This window comes from Pan paniscus, chromosome 16 (assembly GCF_029289425.2).
Source record: "Pan paniscus chromosome 16, NHGRI_mPanPan1-v2.0_pri, whole genome shotgun sequence".
NCBI classification, from domain to species: domain Eukaryota; kingdom Metazoa; phylum Chordata; class Mammalia; order Primates; family Hominidae; genus Pan; species Pan paniscus.
Window position 1 is genome coordinate 26778956 of NC_073265.2, and position 20439 is coordinate 26799394.

Genomic DNA, 20439 nt, shown 5'->3' on the forward strand with positions numbered 1-20439 from the left:
CACTTGAAATCTGTGGTGGCAATGCCCTAGGAATCAGGAAGACCCAGGTATAGATTGAGTCTTACCGAAATTACAACCCAGCCTCAACACAACCTAATTCCTGATTATATTGATATGATAAACCCTCCAACCCTACCCTACCTTGAACTTTATGTTCTAAACAGAGGAAGTGTTTAATTCTTTCTGATGGAAGAGAATGTCATCCGGAGGGTATATGGGTTTTCATATATACAATTTCTGACATATAGTAGCAGTGATAGAAAATGAAAGCAAACTTGTAAATGATTCATATAATCCAAATTTTAAAGTAGCAGACACGTACTTAAAAATAATTACCACTAATATGTTCAGGAAAATACATTTTAAAATTGGGAAAAAATAAGTAAAAAGATGAGAAAAAAATACCGAACTGAAATCTATATGAAATAATGAGTATTCTAGAACTAAAAATACAATATCTGAATTAAGAAAACAATCAAGGATTTAACAGTAGACTAGAAAAAAATGAAGACAGAATTAATACACAGGAGGACAAATCAATAGAAAACACTGAAATTAAAGTATACAGAGAAGTAAGTATGTGACTTAAAAAAGAAAGAAAAGAGCAAGAGGAAAATATAGAACATGCTCAAAATTTGTATTTATAGGAATGCGGAATTCTAGAAAGGCAGAATGGAGAAAATGGGGCAGAAGCAATATTCAAAGAGATAAAGCAGAAGAATTTTTCAAAATTGATGGAAGACATAAATTTACAGAGACATAAAGCTTAACTAACCAGGACAAATACAAAAAGACACACATCTAGGCTCATCATAATATAATTGCTAAACACTCAAGACAAATTAATAATTAAAAGGCAACCAGAGGAAAGAAGACATTACCATCAGAGGTATAGCAATGAGAATGACATCTGACTTCTTAAAAGAAGTAGTATATGCCAGAAGACAATGGAAAGAAATATTAAAGTGCTTAAAGAAAATAATTACCAACCTAAAATTCTGCATCAAACACAATTATCTTTCAATAGTACGGGTAAAATAAGAATTTTATCTGATAAAGAACATCTAATGGAATTGGTTTTTAATAGGCCTATAATAATATAAACTAAAAAGAGTTATTTAGGCTGAAGGAAAATGGCCCCAAATGTAAACATAGACATGCAGGAGGAAATGAAGAACATTGGAAAGTATACATATGCAAGTAAATAAAAACCATGTACTTACTGTATAAAACCTTAATAGTAATGGCTTTTGGAGTTTAAAATATAGGGAGAACTAAAATGCATGGCAACAATAATGCAAAAGATCAGAGGATGGAAAAATGGAGACTGTATGCTCTAAGTATCTACATTACTAAGAAAGTATTAAATGGAATGGTTTGTTCTAGATTTCAAAAAGTCAAAGATATATTTTGTAATCTCTAAGACGCCCACAAAAAGAAGAATCAAAGATGTATAATTAACAAATCAATTCAAAGAAAACATGGAACAATAAAATATAATGAAAAAACTCAAAACACATACCTGAAAAGGAAATCATTAAGGGCAGAAAAAAAGAAACAAATCTAGAATGGAAAACTTGTGACTCTTTAGATAATTCTATAGCCCCAAAAGAATGTCAGGCTACTATGAACCCTGACGGCTAGGCTCTTGAGTTTTTTCTTGAGTTTTGAACATCCACACAGATTGAGGAACATAATTTTTGGGCCCAGGTGAGGCTGCACACTGGAAGAGAAATTTCCGCATGGAGCTGAGACTCTATATGTGCTGGGTTCTCATGGAAAGAACAATTAGAAATATCCTATTCTTCTGCTTAGGAAAGTAATACCAAAACTTGCCTTTCCCTCAGGATTAAGATGAGGCAAGGCAAAGCACGGCATGACAGGACAAGACAAAAAAAGGTTTATTTATAAACTTTAATTCCAGGCCTACATCATGTGAAAATTGGAAATTACATTTACACAAACATAAAACCTTATCTTAGACTGCTTAAAGCTGGAATTCATCAAGGAAAAGTTATTATTGTCTAACTTAAACAACTCTGAGAGCACTGGACTCCCAGGAAATAATATTTCTCTTTTATAATTGGCAAAATTTCCAGAATTAAAAAAAAAAACACAAGGGGAAATGATCCACCAAGAAATATGATCAACAGTCCTAATAAATTAGAGAATTTGCATCCTAAGGACTTGAGATAATATTAGGCCACAAAATAAGTAAACTTAAAATGACAAAAGATATATAAGAAGAAATAGAAAGCATAGTGAAAGAAAAAAAAAAACTAAGAAAGAAGAAGTTATTTTAAGGGAACCAAATAGAACCTATATAAATGTGAGGGACAATAACTGTCAATAGAATTGAATACTCATCTACATTAGCATTTAAAGCAACATTTCTATATAAGATATTTTCAGATAAAGACAGATAATTGTTGACTCCAAGATCATTGAGGTCTTGAAGAGAGAGAGAGAGGTGTGTGTGTGTGTGTGTGTGTGTGTGTGTGTGTGTGTGTGTGGCCTATACACATATAGTTGGAAATTCTCACCTTTTTTTCTCTATATTGTGATCATAGAAAATATTCCAAACAATTCTTTAGTTGAACTTATACTTTAAAGATCTCTTTAAATTCTTTATTGTCTTTTGATTTTAAAAAGTGTTTTTTTTTCTTACTTCCCCAAGAAGATATCTTAAGAGACTAAATCCTTTTCTCTCATCTGAACACAAGGTTATTTTTATCTTCACTTTTGGCTAAAAAATAATATTAAATTTGCCACAACTAACAAATTATATTTTCAATAAAAAAAGACATAGGTAGATAGAAATATAGATATATATCCATGTATACATATATGACACACATATGCTCGATATAATTTTAATCTTAAAAAGAGCTATTTTTCTACACATGTATACATTTTGTTTAGTAACTCAAAGATTTTAATGGAAGGCCAGTCTTCTGTTGTACAGAATGTAAGCCTTATATTTCTAAAAGAAATATTTTTTAACTCCTATCAGAATTTAATAAACCTATGTTCTGGTTAATGTCATCCTCAATCTTTCATTTTACTGAGGCTGTTAAGTGTATTACAGGAAATAATTACAACAACATATGCATGCATATTCATTTAGTTCACTTATGCTGGTTCTGGGCCACCTAAAATGTAATTTAAAATTCACAAGTATTACAAATTGGTAATTTGGCACATAGATTGTACTATCTCCACTTCTAAATTTACCAGGGTGGTTGGAAAATTATGTAATCAACTAATTTATATTTTCTACTTTATTTTTGCTTCTCCTCCAACTGGATGTGCTAATGAGCAAGGTCATGAATAAAAGGTTAGCAGTATAAAAAATAGTAACAGCAAGAGATATGAATAATCCTCAAACTGAATAGTTGGCATTAATTAAAAACTGATGCTTTTTAGAACAGGCTTTAAGGCATGCTGAAATGGAGCATTTCCTAAGTTGTAAAATGTTTTGAGAAAGATACATCCTACAAATTGGCCCTTGCATGTCAAATTTTCTAGTATTACATGTTGAAGAAAACATCATGACCTTTCAAATCTCCAACACCCATATGACTCACCAATATGAAAGAGTTTGTATGGAAGAACTGGCTTCAATTTCACTGAATTCCAATGTGAAATCAACCACCTTCAAAAAAGTTAAGTCAAGCTTTTAAAAAGTTCACGTAAATTTTATCTATACATAGTTATTTCAAATATTCCAAGAAATCACTGAAGTTGAGGATGGCAAAATATTCCTTCAATTTCTTCAGAAAAAGTAAAGCCTAATCACATCTTGACTTCCTTGACTAGGAAAATATTGGAACTGAATATTAAAATAAGACGTTGTATTCAAAAATTATCAGAGATGTACACGTCTTTTAAAAATTTAGGAGATGGGAGCCAAGATGGCTGACTGGATGAGCCAGGAGCAACATGTGCCACTGAGAGACCAAAACATTGGGAAGACTAGCACACTCCGAGCAGATCTTCAGAATAAAGGCATTGAGAGTGGATGGAGAGAGGACACAGTTGCTGGGTTGAACCAGGAGGAAGCTGAGAACTGTGTACAGGGCTGCTGAGCACCAGGACTGATGCCTGGCCCATGACTCCTGAGGAAGGAGTAAGCTGAACAGGTGAAGAGTGGCCTGCTCTTCCAATAGACCTCCAGAATCCTCCATGACCCACGCAGACAACTGAACTGGCAGGTAGAGCTGCTTAGAGAAGTGGAAGGGGCAGGACTCCAGCCTGTGCAAAGCCCAGAGGATTTGGCATGGGAACAGCTGCAGTAGATCATGGCCAGGGATGCCTGTCTCCCAGAGTTTGCTATGCTCCCCTAGGAGGTTTTAGTCTTTGGGTGAAAAACATGTCTTAACAGAACAGAGCGGTCTTGCCCATGGGACAGGGTCAGTCCAATGTCAGTGTCCCCTGTCTGCTAGCTTCTCCTTGGGCCAGAGCCTGATGCACCTGCTTACAGCACAGCCTTAGATGCCCAACCAGAGTGCCTCTTGGGGCCCTTATCATAGTTCCTTCACAGGCAGAACATGCTTCAGTAGACCAGCCCCTGTCAACATGCACCAGCCCATCTGCAGCCTGCCCCCACTGCAGTCTCCTCTCTCTGCTTTGCCAGCATTCACTCACTCCCCTCCCCCACTGCTTTGCCAGTGGTTGCACATAGGTAGACCCTCCCTCCCCTCCCCCATCAGACATGTGTGCATGCATATTCCCCTGACCCACCACTGCCAGTGCCCTCCCTAGGCTGACGTGTGTGCACATCGCCATGCTATCATGGCTGCTGGCACATGCAGGTGAGCATGCATCCTTCTGCCAATGCCCCAGTGAAGCACTTTGGCTGGCAGCCCCATTACAGTGCTGTGGCCAACAGACTGGGAACACCTCAGCCCCTTCAGTGCAACAGGTTCCTAACCTCAAGGGACCAGAGAACAAAGCCAAGGGCCCAGTACCAGCCCCCCAAAATTAAAGAATGCAGATCAGGAGTGCTGAGCTGATCTTTAGCCTCCTAAAATCTTCCAGAAATGAAGCCAGTCAACTGAAACCACTTTATACCACAAGGAAATCCTCAAGGGCATCAAAGAAGATAAGAGCAAAAAACTCCCTCCAGAAGAAGAGCAACTTCAATGATTAAAGGAACATCAGCCCACGTAGATAAGAAAGAACCAGTGCAAGAATTCTGGAAGCTCAAAATGCCCGAGTGTCTTCTCACCTCTGAATGACTAGTTCCTCAGCAATGGTTTTTAAACAGGCTGAAATAGCTGAAATGACAGACATAGCAATGACAGACATAGAATTCATAATACAGGTAGAAGTGAAGATGATTAAGATTCAGGAGAAAGTTGAAACCCAATTTAAGGAATCTAAGGAATACAATAAAGCGATACCAGAGCTGAAAGATGAATAGGCCATCTTCTGTTTAAGAAAAAACCAAACTGAGCTTAAAGAGTTTAAAAACTCACTACAAGAATTTTATAATACAATCACAAGCATTAACAGCAGAATAGACCAAAGTGAGGAAAGAATCTCAGAGCCTGAAACCAGAAGACAAAAATAAAGAAGAAAAATTAAAAAGTGAACAAAACCACTGAAAGATAAGAGATTATGTAAAGAGAACAAATTTATGACTCATTGGAGTCCCTGAAAGAGAGGCAGAGAAAACAAGTAACTTGGAAAACATGTTTGAGGACAACATCGACGAAAATCCAACATTCGAATTCAGGAAATGCAGAGAACCCCAGTAAGATAACTTACAAGAAGATCATCCCTAAGATGCATAGTCATCAGATTATCCAATCTCAAAATGAAAGAAAAAATGTCAAAGGCAGCTAGAGAGAAGGTGCAGATCACCTACAAAGAGAACCCCAACAGGCTAACAGTAGACCTTTCAGCAGAAACCCTACAAGTCATAAGAGATTGGGGGCCTATACTTGGCATATATATATATATTTTTTTGAGACAGAGTCTCACACTGTCATCCAGACAGGAGTGCAGTGGTGCGATCTTGGCTCACTGCAAGCTCCGCCTCCTAGGTTCACGCCATTCTCCTGCCTCAGCCTCCCATGAGTAGCTGGGATTACAGGCATGTACCCTCACACCTGGCTAATTTTTGTATTTTTAGTAGAGATGGTGCTTCATCATGCTGGCCAGGCTGGTCTCGAACTCCTGACCTCAGGTAATCCACCCACCTCAGCCTCCCAAAGTATTTGGCATTCTTAAAGGAAATAAATTCCAACCAAGAATTTCACATGCAGCTAAACAAAGTTTCATAAGCAAATGAGAAATAAGATTATTTTCAGACAAGTAAATGTAAAGGGATTTCATTACCACCAGACCTGCTTTACAAGAAGTCCTTAAGGGAGTGCTAAATATGGAAATAAAAGACTGCTACTGGCTATCTAAATAATACACTTGAGCACATAGCCCACAGCCACTAGAAAGCAACTACACAGTCAAGCCTACATAACAACCATCTAACAAAATGGCAGGATCAAATCTGCACATACCAATATTAACCTTGAATGTAAACAGGGTAAGTGCTCCAACTTGTCACTCTGTGACAAGTTGGATAAAGAAGCAAGATCTAACTATATACTGTCTTCAAGATACCCATCTCACATGCAATGACACCCATAGACTCAAAGTAAATTGATGGAGAAAAATCTGCCAAGCAAATGGAAAACAGAAAAAAGCAGGGGTTGCTATTCTAATTTCAGAGAAAACAGACTGTAAACCAACAGCAATAAAAAAAGACTAAGAAAGGTTCAATTCAACAAGAATACCTAACTATCCTAAATATATATGCATCAACAAAGAAGCACACAGATTCATAAAACAAGTTCTTAATGACCTATGAAGAGACTGAGATTACCACACAGTAATAGAGACTTCAGCACCCCATTGGACAGTATTAGATCATCAAAGCAAAAAGCTAATAAAGATATTTGGGACCTGAACTCAGCACTTGACTAAATGAACTTAACAGGCTTCTACAGAACTCTCCACACCAAAACAACAAAATATACATTCTTCTCATTGCCACATGGCTCATACTCTAAAATCAACCACACAATTAGCCATAAAACAATTCTTAGCAAATTAAAAAAAGTCATACCAATCACACTCTTGGACCACAACACAATAAAAATAGACATTGATACAATGAAGATTGCTCAAAACTATACAATTACATGAAAATTAACCTCCTCCTGAATGACTTTTGGGTAAACAGTGAAATTAAGGCAGAAATGAAGAAATTCTTTGAAACTAATGATAACAAGTATATAACATGCCAGAATCTCTGGGACACAGCTAAATCAATGTGAACAGGAACATTTGCAGCACTGAACGCCCATACAAAAAGTTAGAAAGATCTCAAATTAACAACCACCTAACATTACAACTAGAGGAGCTACAAAAACAAGGGGAAAGCAACCCCAAAGCTAGCAGGAGACAAGAAATATCCATAATAAGAGCTGAACTGAATGAAAGTGGGACCAAAAAAACATTCAAAAGATTAATGAAGCCAGGAGTTTGTTTTTTGAAAGAAAAAATAAGATTGATAGACTGCCAGCTGGACTAATAAAAAAGTAGATGCAAATAAACACAATCAGAAATGACAAAGGGGGCATTTTACCAACACAGAAATAAAACCCTACAGAAATACAAAAACCTTCAGAGACTATCATGAACACCTCTGTGTACACAAAGTAGAAAACCTACAAGAAATGGATAAATTCCTGGAAACATACAAGCTTCCAAGACTGAACCAGGAAGAAATTGAATCCCTGTACAGACCAATAACTAGTTCCAAAATTGAATCAGTAAAAAAAAGCCTATCAACCAGAAAAAGCTCAGTACCAGAAGATTTACAGCGAAATTTTAGCAGATGTATAAAGAAGAGTTGGAACCATTCCTACTGAAGCTATTAGAAAAAATTTAGGAGGAGGAACTCCTTACTAACTCATTCTACGAAGCAAACATCATTCTGATACCAAAACCTGGCAGAGACACAAAGAAAAGTAAACTTCAGGCCTGATGAACATAGATGCAAAAATTCTCAACAAAATACTAGCAAATCGTATCCGGTAGCACATCAAAAAGTTAATCTACTACGATCAAGTAGGCTTTATCCCTGGAATAGAAGGTTGGTTCAGCATACAGGAATTAATAAATACGATTCATCACATAAACAGAACTAAAAACATAAACCACATGATCTTCTCAATAGATGCAGAAAAGACTTTTAATACAACTCAACATAACCTTCACATTAAAAATCCTCAACAAACAAGGCATGGAAGGACCATACCTCACAATATTAAGAGCCATCAAAGACAAACCCACAGCCAGCACCTGGAAGCAAAACCTGGAAGCATTCCCCTTGAGAATCAGAACAAGACAAGAATGCCTACTCTTACCACTCATATTCAGTATAGTACTGGATGTCCTGGCCAGAGCAGTCAAGTAAGGGGAATAAATAAAAGGCATGCAGCTAGGAAGTCAAACTATCTCTGTTCACATGGACACAACAAAGGCAACAACAGACACTGGGGCTTACCTGAGGTTGGAGGGTGAGAGGATGGTGAGGATCAAAAAACTAGCCATTGGGTACTATACTTACTACCTGGGTGACACAATAATCTATAAATCAAACCATCACCACATAGAATTTTCCTGTCTGAAAAACCTGCACATGTATCCTTGAAGCTAAAATGAAAGTTAAAAAAAATTTAAATGTTGATATTCCATAAATAGTTGAATACACCATCTCAATGCTTTCTATAATGCAGCTTCAAAGTGAGGAAGATGAAGTACATCAGCACAAAATATTAATTCTCATGGAAGTGTCTTTAGACACTTGTGATCCCAGGGCTGAGTTCTTAGCAAAAGGTGATACGTTGATTCAATCAATTCTACAAATGAAAAGGAGAAAGGTCATTATTATGATTTAACCTTCTTGGTTCTGCTAAGTACTGTATTTACAATACTACAAATAATGAACTCTAATAATTGTTTTTTGTCCCTGGTGGTACAGCTCCACATTAAGGAATGCCATATAGCAAAGATACACATATTATCACGTTATGCCTATCTGTCAATATACCTGCATGAAATAGGGTTTCCCTAGCCAGATCTCCTTATGCAGTAAAATTTTCTTTTCTTAGGTTTTGGTTTCCCTGGAACACAACTTCAACTATGCTACTTATAAAGAGTTCACATTTCTATTTTTATTTTTCCCGTGTCAGAAAATAAGAATTTTTTCATTAATATTGATGTAGGGTCCTACCTTTATTTAGGGATGACCGACCAGAGGGGAATTCAGATGAGGAATCTATTATAAAAGAAGAGCGAAAGTATCAAGTCTAGTTAGTAGAAAAAAAATTGAGTTAAGATATATTCAGGAGAAACTGTGAAACTCAGCAAGAAAGTATGGACAGATGGGAAAAATAATGGAAAATAAAAGAAATGGTAGAATATTAAGCAGTTTTTGACTACAAACCTCAAGTGAGCCAATAGCACAGTGGGAGCTTTACAAATGGAGTTAAAATTTCACTAAAGATTGAACTGCCAATGGATCTTTTCCATGACACCCTAACTAAGGGGATTCCACCTTGTGATAATGACATTTTGATGAGAAAAACTACGTGCAAATGAGAAAAATCATAATCATAGGCAGTTTCACGTGGAGTCTATAAAACATTAACATGAAAGAAAGTGTGGAAAGAGCTGCGGTCGGGGGTATGCCACAGCAGAGCTTGTGGAGTAAAGGAGGTGTTGTACCATAAGTGAAGAAGTTATGACAGAAGATAAAATTGAGTTATGTGTTGAACCTATGTACTTAAAAGGTCCTGAATTTAACATATATTTTTCTCCACTGATATGGGTTAAAACAAGTGTAGATCAGTGGTTTTCAAGTGAGGGTGAGTTTGCCACCCAGAGGACATTTGGCAATGTCTGGAGATAGCGTTGGTCATCATAAGTTGGAGGAGGAATTAGAGTGGAGTCTGGTGTCCCATGAATAAAGAGTCGGGATACTGCCAAATATGCTATAATGCATAGAAGATTTCTCCACAACAAAAAAATATTTATCCTAAAATATCAATAGTATCAATGGTGCCTAATCTGAGCAACTTTGGCTTAAATAATAAATGATATTGTTTCCTAATGATGTTGTCTTATTTCTCTATTTCCCAGTATTGTTGACAGAGCATGGCTTAATAATCATGAAAATTCACTTTCCTGGTAATCTGATATAGTTAAATTGGAATCATTTACAAAATGGGCAAAAGGCATTAAAAAATTCACCAAAGGGCATATATAGATGCAAATAAGGAAATTAGAAGATGTTCAACATGAATAGCCATCAAGAAAATGCAAATTAAGGGTATGATAACAGCAATAAACAGTAGTGACAACACCAAACACTGGAGAGAGTGTAGAGATACTAGACCTCTTCCATGTTGCTGGTGGGAATGTCAATGGTACAGTCAGCCACTCTGGAAAATGGTATGGCAGCTTCTAAAGAAACAAAATACAGAAAAAACAAAACCATAAACAGGGAGACTTTGGCTTTTGGCAAGATGGAGTAGACATACTTTTTCCTATTCCTTTCATTAAGTACAAGTAAAATCCCTCGACATGATTTATAAAACAAACACAAAGGCTCTGAAAGGTAAGAGAAGGCAGAACGCTAGAGACATGAGGACACATAGAATCACATGGCAGTGATTTCCATTTATCTTTTGACTCTTGTATATCAGACCTGTTCCTGAAGCAAGCAATACCAGAAATGTCAATGAGCATTAAAACAACAACAACAACAACAACAACAACAACAACAACAAAAGCTTACTTTCTCTAGCAAAAGGATAAGAAAAGGAGTAGCCTTGCAAGAATGGAAACTTTTAGAAAACAACTGCTCTGCTGAAGCTAAACAACACAGAAAAAAATCGTAGCCCCCAACCCCACACGTTAGCAAAAGCTTAGTGAGGAGCCTAGACTTGCAGCCTAACCAGGTTGTATTGAGGTATCCAAATCCTCCACTGGGGGAGTGTAAGAGAAGTCTAAGTAGGGAGTCAAGGCTTCTAACCCTACTAGGTAGTAATGAGCTCCTCCCTCCCTTATCCTCTTCCCCATGTCAGCGGATTCTCAGGTGGTGGGGATCCTGAAATTTCACCCCCTCATGACCACCGCATTAATGAGAAACCCCTCCCCCTCCCTGCTGGGATGGTGTCTGGACTTTCCCCACCATCGAATGCTGGTAAAGCCACCCGCCTGACCCCCATGTTGTCAGTGAAGGGCCCTTGGGGAGCAACTAGGAGGCATTCCTACACATTTCAACCAGGGAAGCCAATGGAGGCATCATGGGGAACGAGAATTCCCACCCTCACTCAGTAGTCATGAAGAGTTTCATCGGTAGATGTCAACAAAGTCACGTGGAGAACTTGAACTTCTAACCCCACTTGGTAGTAAAAAGAGTGCTCCCCCTTTGCTTGCCAGCATAGTATCAGAAGAAGCCATCTAAAACAGAGGTTTAAATAAAATCCAGGGTCTCATAACATAATACCCAAAATGCCAAGGTTTCAATCGAAAATCATCATACCAAGATCCAGGAAGATTTCAAACTGATTTTTTTAAAAAGACAACTAATAAATGATGACACAAAAATTAGATATGTTAGCACTATCTGACCAAAATTTTTAAGCAATTATCATAAATCGGTTTCAATGAACAACTATGAACACACTTGAAACAAATGAAAAAATATTCTCAGCAAAGAAAATACAAACAGGAACCAAACAAATGTTAGAACTAAAAAATACAATAACTGAAAATAAAAATTAAATGGTTGGACTCAACAGCAGAATGGAGGGGACAGAGGAAAAAATTAATAAACTTGGCCAGGCGCGGTGGCTCACTCCTGTAATCCCAGCACTTTGGGAGGCCGAGGCGAGTGGATCATGAGATCAGGAGACTGAGACCATCCTGGCTAACATGGTGAAACCCCGTCTCTAATAAAAATATAAAAAATTAGCTGGGCATGGTGGCCGGCGCCTGTAGTCCCAGCTACTCGGGAGGCTGAGGCAGGAGAATGGCATGAACCCGGGAGGCGGAGCTTGCAGTGAGCCAAAATTGTGCCACTGCACTCAAGCCTGGGTGACAGAGCAAGACTCCGTCTCAAAAACAAAAAACAAACAAACAAAACAACAACAACAAACATAAATAAACTTGAACATACAGCAACAGAAATTATCCAGTGTGAACAACAGAGAGATAAAAGAAAAAGAACAAATTCTCAGAAATCTGGGGGACTGTTAACAAAAGGTCTAACATCCATGTAGTCTATGTCTCAGAAGGAGTAGAGAAAGAAGGCAAGGCTGAAAAAGTACTCAAAAAAATAATGGTTGAATACTTCCAAAATTTGGCAAAAGACATAAATCGATACACTCAAGAGATTTAATCAATGCAAAATAGGATATATCCAAAGAAATTCACGACAAGATACATGATAATCAAATCTGTGAAAACTAAAGAAAAAGGAAATGTCTTTAAGCAATGAAGAAGAAAAGACATTTTACCTATAAAGGAAAGCAATTCAAATTGGAGTGGGTTTCCCATCAGAAACTATGAAGGCCAGAAGGAAGTGGCATAACATGTTGTAAGTGTTAAAAGGAAAAAAAAAAAAAAAAAAAAGAAGACACACACACACACACAACAAGAATATCCTTCAGGAATGTAGGGGAAATGAAGACATTCTCAGATAAAGAAAGACTAAGAGAATGTATTGCCAGCAGACCTACCCTAAAAGGATGGCTAAGGAAGTTTTTTAATAGAAAAGGGAACAATAAAGAAAGGAATCTTGGAATAGCAGGAAGAAAGAATAAATAGAATAAGCAAAAATATGGGTAAATACACTAGATTTTTCTTCTTTTCTTGAATCTTCTCAATTATGTCTGACAGTCGAAACAAAAGTCATGATGATATCTGATTTGGTTCTAAATGCAGGTAAATATTTAAGACTATACTATTATAAATGGGAGAAAATAAAATGATATAAAGGCAGGTAAGATTCCTATACTTCACTGAATCTGGTGAAATGACACCAATAAACTGAGATAAGTAATATTTAATGTAATACACAAAGTAATCAACTATAAGCTAAAAAAGAGATTCATTGAAAAACATTATAAATAGGTGAAAATGTAATTATAAAATATGTTCAAATAACTTATAAGAAGGCAGTTAAAATAAAACAGGGCAATGAAAAACAGAAAGAAAAAACATACAACCAAAAAATAAAATGGCAGACTTAGTACCTACCATATGAATAATTACATTAAATGGAAATGGTCTAAATGCAATTAAAAGGTAGAGATTGAGAGGTGGCTTAAAAAAAACATGACCCAACTATATGTAATCTACAGGAAACTCATTTAGAATATAACCATATAGGCAGGTTGAAATTTAAAAAAAAATAGAAAAATATATCATACAAATATTAATCAAGAATAAACAGGAGTGTAAATATGAATTTCAGGTAAAGTAGATATCAGAGGAAAGGAATATAAAAGAACATTATATAATAATAATAGGATCAAACTATTAATAAAAGACATAGCAATTCTAAAAGTATATGCACTAAACAATAGCTGAAAAATATGTGAAGCAAAATCTGACAGAACTGAAAAGAAAAATAAACAAATTTTCAATTATGATTAGAGACATCAAATATTTTTAATATTTGATAGAACTATTAGGAAGAACATTTTCAAGGATATAAGAACACTCATCACCATCAACCAAGAAAATCTAATTGACATTTATAAAACACTCCATCCAAAACCAACACAATACACATTCCTTTCAATGTCAGCAGAATATATGCCAAGATAGACCATATACCGGTCTATAAAATAAACCTCAAAAAATTTAAAGAAGAGAAATCATACACAGTATGTTTTCTGATCACAATGAAATCAAAGTAGAAATTAATATTATAAAGATAACAGGAGAGCACTGGAATAGTTGGAAACTAAACAACATATTTCTAAATAATCAAAGGATCAAGAAGTCTCAAGTAAATTAAAAAATATTGAATTAAATGAAATTAAACATTAAAACTTGTGGGACACAGACAAAACTGTACTGAGAGGGAAAGTTATATCACAAAGTACATTAATTAGGAAAGAGGGAAAGTCTCAGTAATCTAAACGCCCACTCAGAAGCTAGAAAAATGAGTAAAAGAAACCCAAAGTAAACAAAAGAAAAAAATAAAGAGCAGAAATCAATGAAACTAAATTTTAAAAAAATAGAGAAAAATTAATAAAAGAATGAGCTAGTTCTTTGGAAATATAAAAAAAATCAATAAAACAATGAGCTAGTTCTTTGGAAATATTAAAAAAAAATCAAACCTCTAGTAAGACTGAATAAGAAAAATGAGGGGAAACTGACATTACCTATATCATAAGCGAAACAGGAAACATCAGTACAGACTCTGCAGACATCAAATAGATATTAAGGAAATACAACAAATCCCTCTATACACATAAATTCCTGGAAAAACACAAACTACAATGCTATGGTCTGAATGTATCTCCCCCAACCAAAAAAAATAATTTGTATGTTAAAATTTAACCACAAGGTGACAGAGAAGCGGGGCCTTTTGGGAGGTTACTGGGTAATAAGGGTAAAGCCCCTATAAATGGAAGCAGTTCCCTTATAAAAGAGGCAAGGAGCTTGTTTGCCCCTTCCACCCTATGAGGACAAAGAAAAGGCACCATCTACCAGGAACAAGGCTTCACTGGGCACTGAAATTGCTGGCACATTTACCTTGAACTTCACAGCGTCCAGAATTGCAAGAAATAATTATCTGTTGTTTACAAATTAGTTAGTCTAAAGCTGCTAATTTGGTTATACCAGCTTTAACAGACTGAGACAGATATTGGGTACTGAGAGTGAAGTGCTACTCTAACAAACATCTAAAGTTGTGGAAGTAGCTTTGAACCTGGGTATTGAGTAGAGGCTACAAGAGTTGTTTTTTGTTTGTTTGTTTGATTTGTTTTTTTGAGACGCAGTTTCACTCTTGTTGCCCAGGCTGGAGTGCAATGGCGTGATCTCGGCTCACCGCAACCTCCACCTCCTGGGTTCAAGCGATTCTCCTGCCTCAGCCTCCCAAGTAGCTGGGATTACAGGCATGCGCCACCACACGTGGCTAATTTTGTATTTTTAGTAGAGACGGAGTTTCTCCATGTTGGTCAGGCTGGTCTCGAACTCCTGACCTCAGGTGATCCACCCACCTCGGCCTCCCAAAGTGCTGGGATTATAGGCGTGAGCCACTGCGCCCGGCCTAGAGGCTGCAAGAGTTTTGAGGTGCATACTAAAAAAAGCCTACATTGCCGTGAATGGAGTATTAAGAGTCATGCTGGTGAGAGTTCAGAAGAAGAGGCCTGTAAAGAAAGCCTCTGTCTTCTTAGAGATTACCTACGTGGTTATAAACAGAGTGTTGGTAGAAGCATGGATAGTAAAATTCATTCTGATGAGGTCTTGGATGAAAACGAGGAACATGATATTGAAAACTTGGAAAAAAGACAATTTTTGTTATAAAGTAGCAAAAGAAAATCTTAGTGAATTGTGTTCATATCCTAGTGTTTTGAGAAAGGAGGACTTGTGAGCAATGAAATAGGATATCTGGTAGAAGGAATATCTAAGGAAGGTGTTTTGAGGAAGTGCCATGGCTCTTCTTGACTGCTTATAGTAAAATGTGAGAGTGATGACTTCAAGATAGAATCCATAATCAAAAGGGAAGGAGAATTTAAAGATCTGAAACATTATCAGCCTGGCCATGTTGTAATCAATGAAAAAGCATGTTTGGGACAGAACACCAAGGATGTGGCCAAGTGACCATTTGATAGGGAGATTAGTATGGAGAGAAGGACACCAAATGCTATTCATCTGAACTGTGGAAGAATGAGCCTGAAGACATTTCAAAATCTAAGAAATACACCTAAAGGTAAAACCCCAAAGTCCTAAAACTAATAAGTGAATTCAGCAAGGTCACGGGGACATAAGATGAATATACAAATGTCAGTTGAATTTAATTATACCAGCAATAAACATGCGGGACACTGAAATTTAAAATATAATACAATTTACAAGCCAAAAATGAAAAATAAATGCTTAGCTATTAAATCTAACAAGAAGGTACAGGACTTATATTGAGAGAACTACAAAATGCTGATGAAAATTAACAAATCTAAATACATGGAGAGACAGACCATGTTCATTGATTGGCAAGACAACATAGAAAAAAAGTCAATTCTCCCAAATTAATATACAGGTTAAATGCAATTCCTATTAAAAATTTTTAAAGATTTTTTTAAATGTAGGCAATATTATTCTTAAATTTCTATGGAACAGCATTAGAAATAGAAGAGCTAATACAATTTTGAAAAAGCAGAATATGGTGAGAGGAGTCCAGCTATTTGATTTCAAGACATTATATGGCTACAGTAATTAAGACATAGATCAATAAAATAGAATATAGAATCCAGAACTAGATCCACAGAACTATTTGCAACAAAGATCTGAAAACAATAGAATAGAGGAAAGATAGACTTTTCAAAAACTGGTGCTAGGGCAACTGGACATCCAAAAGCAAAAGAACAAACTGCAACCTACGTTTCACACTTTATATAAAAATTGACTCAAATTGGATCACAGACTTAAATGTAAAATCATAAAACTTTTAGAAAAAAATAGAATAAGATCTTCAGGATCTGAGACTGAGCAAAGAGTTCTTAGGCTTGACACCAATACTGCAATACTGAATTTCCATCAAAATTAAACAATTTTGTTCAGTAACTGATTCTAGTAAGAAGATAAAAGACAAGCTACAGATTGGGAATAAATATTTGCAAATTGCATGTCATATGACAAACTAGTATCTAAAATAAATAAAGACCTCTCACAACTCTACAGTAAAATAACAAACAATCCAATTAGGAAATAGGCCAAAGATAGGCAACATTTTTACCAAAGAAGATATATGGATGGCAAATAAGCACATGAAAATTTACTCAAAGTCATTTGCCATTAGAGAAATGCAAACATAGTAGCTTTTTTCCAGTTTATCCATTCCTCCTTTAACCATAGATCTGCACTCACATAATTTCAGGAATATTGGTTATCTAAAATAAATATAAAAATAATTCAATTTAAGGAAAAAACTTCTGCAGATTGCTATATATTTAATCCTATCTAGATTAAGCAATATACTAGTAATACTAAGGTCTAAAAATGATGCCTCAGTCTTTAAAAAAAATTTTCTTCCTTGTATCTACTTAAAAATCATGAAAGAAGGAATTAGCTTCACAGAGTTTAAACATAAGTTTTCTTTCATGTATTATGTAAAGTTAACAAAACTAGAGAAGTGCCAAGTGATTAAATCAAAATTCCCCCTTAAAAGTAATATTACTTCCAGGTCAGTAGTTTATAAAGATTCTTTGCATAAAAAGCACTCAGATATAAAATGAAATATTTTCTTTTTTATTTGTGTATTTTATATATATACATACATACATTTTAGATACATTATGCAGGTTTGACAGTCCAGATAAATACCAACTATTTCTTTGGTTTTAGAAGTGCATTGTGTTTCCAATAAACACAGTACTCTTCTAAAATTATAGAATACAACTCTGTAAAACAAAAATGTATGCTGTAGGAAGTCAATATGCTAGTCACAATGGTGACAGTAAGTAGATAGCAGTGATCTCCCAGAGTTTTATTTTTCTGTGTGTAAATTTGAGTATATGCTACTTACATTCACAAACTATTTTGTTTTATGATAATTAATTTGAGTTTGATACTATTTTCTCAAATACTTGGTGATATCTGGATTTCTATTCCCCTACCAATGCTTTTATTTTAGAAAATTATGGAAGACCCTGAGTCTCATCCTGGTGAGTCTTATCCAAGACTAGCAGAATCCTTCAACATTTTTATCATCTAGTGCTTTTTTTTTTTTTTCTAAAAAAACCTAGCTCTTTTAAGATATAATTTACATTCCATAAAGTGTGCCCACCTAAAATATACAATTCAATGTTTTTAATATTATTTGCAGAGTTGTGCAACCATCACCACAATCTAATTTTAGAACATTTTTTTAATTACCCAAAGAAACATTATATCCAACAGCAGTGATTTCCCCTTCCTCCTTCACCTTCCTACAGCTCTAGGCTATTTTACCTTTCTATAGATTGCCTATACTGGACATTTCATGTAAGTAGAATTATTCACTATGTGGCTTTTGGGGCTGGCTCTTCACTCACATCACATTTATGAGGTTTATTAATGTTGTTGTATCTATCAGTAGTTTGTTCCTGCTTATTCCCAAATAATATTACATTGTACGAATATGCCATATTTAGTTTATCCATTCATTAGATGATGAATATTTGGATTATTTACATTTTTTGTTTTTTATGAATAATGTGGCTATGAGCAATTCATGTACAAATTTTTGTGGGTACACATGTTTTTATTTCTCTTGGGCATATACCTAGGAATGGAATTCCTGGATCATATGGTAACTCTATTTAACTTACTGAGAAACTGCCAAATGGTTTTTCAAAGTGGCTTCAACGTTTTACATTCCCACTAGCAATATAAGAGAGATCCAACTTATCTACATCCTTGACAACACATTTATTATGTGTCTTTTTAAAATTATAAACATCCTAGTGGATGTGAAATAATATCTCATTGTGATTTTAATTAGCTTTTCTCTAATTAATGTTGTTGAGTGTATATATATCTATATGATTATTAACTATGTATTTTATTTGGAGAAATGTCTGTTCAAAGCATTTGCCCATTTTCAAACTGGGTTATTTGTATTTTTATTAATTAATATTAATGTTCTTTATATACTCTGGATACAAACCTCTTATCAAATATATCATTTGCAAATATGTTCTCTCATTTTGTGGGTTCTATTTTCACTTTCTTCATGGTACTATTTGCAGCACAAAATTTTTTAATGTTGACAATATCCAATTTACATTCTTTATTTTGTTACTGTGCTTTTGGTATTATAACTAAGAAACCACCATCCAACCCTAAGTCACAAAGAATGACCCCTACATTTTTTTTCTAAGGACTGTATAGTTTTAGCTCTTACATTTAGGTCTATGATATGTTTTGAGTTAATTTTGTGTGTGGTGTAAGGAAGGGGTCTAGCTTTGTTCTCTTGCATGTAGACCTCCAATTGTTCCATTTGTCAAAAAGAATATTCTTTTCTTTTTTAATCACCTGGGCACCCTTGTCAAAAATTAACTGACTCATAAATGTGAAGATTTATTTTTGGACTCTCAATTCTATTTCCTTGATCTGCATTTCCATCCTCATGCCTACTACACCGTCTTGAGAATCTTTCAACTTTTAATAACCATTTTTCTCGCAAGAGAAATGTGTGAGTGTATGTGAGAAAGAGAAAATGAGACAGACCATATTAAAGTTTCCAACAGGAGCAAAGAGATCTTTGTTCCTCTAGGGAAAAAGTATTGCTCCAGATGCTCTGATACGTTAAGAACATTTAGAACACTTAGGTACACCATGCTACTTTCTGGAAGGTGGGCCTGGGTTGAGGAGTACATAATGCACATAAGCTTACTAAGAAGTTCTGAGAACAGGCTGGATGCGGTGACTCACGCCTGTATCCCAGCACTTTGGGAGGCTGAAGTGGGTGTATCATTGGAGGTCAGGAGTTCGAGACCAGCCTGGCCAACATGGCGAAACCCCATCTCTACTAAAAATACAAAAATTAGCTGGGCGTAGTGGCAGGTGCCTGTAATCCCAGCTACTCAGGAAGCTGAGGCAGGAGAATCGCTTGAACAAGGGAGGCAGAGGTTGCAGTGAGCCAAGATTGCACCATTGCACTCCAGCCTGGATGACAGAGCAAGACTCCATCTCCAGAAGAAAAAAAAAGAAAAAAGAAAAAGAAAAAAAGAAAGAAAAAGAAGTTCTGAGAACATATGGACACAGAACGGAACAATATACACAGGAGCCTATTGGATGGTGGAGGGTGGGAAGATGGAGAGGATCAGGAAAAATAACTAATGGGTACTAGATTTAATACCTAGGTGACAAAATAATCTGTACAACAAACTCCATGAAGCAATTTTACAAACCTGCATGTTCCTCTGAAATTAAAATAAAAGTTAAAAAAAAAAGAAGTTCTGTGAAGGGTTGGCTTTATATAGCCAGAGCTTCCTAAATTAATTTGGCCAAAAAACTTTTGGTTTATTTTTTACATATAACATGTATTAATATCCCATAAAACTAACTTGCTGAAATTCTGATACAACCTATGCCAGGTAAGGGTATAGGAAAAATGGAAGCAGAATGAAGACATCTGGC

The 20439-nt window shown here is 35.6% G+C and overlaps 1 long non-coding RNA gene across 1 annotated transcript in view; it reads right to left on the reverse strand.

Moving 5' to 3' along the window:
- Positions 1-7943: 7943 nt before the first annotated feature.
- LOC117976009 (uncharacterized) overlaps positions 7944-20439 on the reverse strand; it is a 516634-nt gene continuing 504138 nt past the window's right edge. Inside the window, exons 11-13 of the long non-coding RNA XR_010109901.1 lie at positions 10472-10539; positions 9308-9352; positions 7944-8933 (exon numbers count right to left, since the gene is read on the reverse strand). This is a non-coding gene — a long non-coding RNA (uncharacterized LOC117976009). The remainder of the gene's footprint in view (positions 8934-9307; positions 9353-10471; positions 10540-20439) is intronic.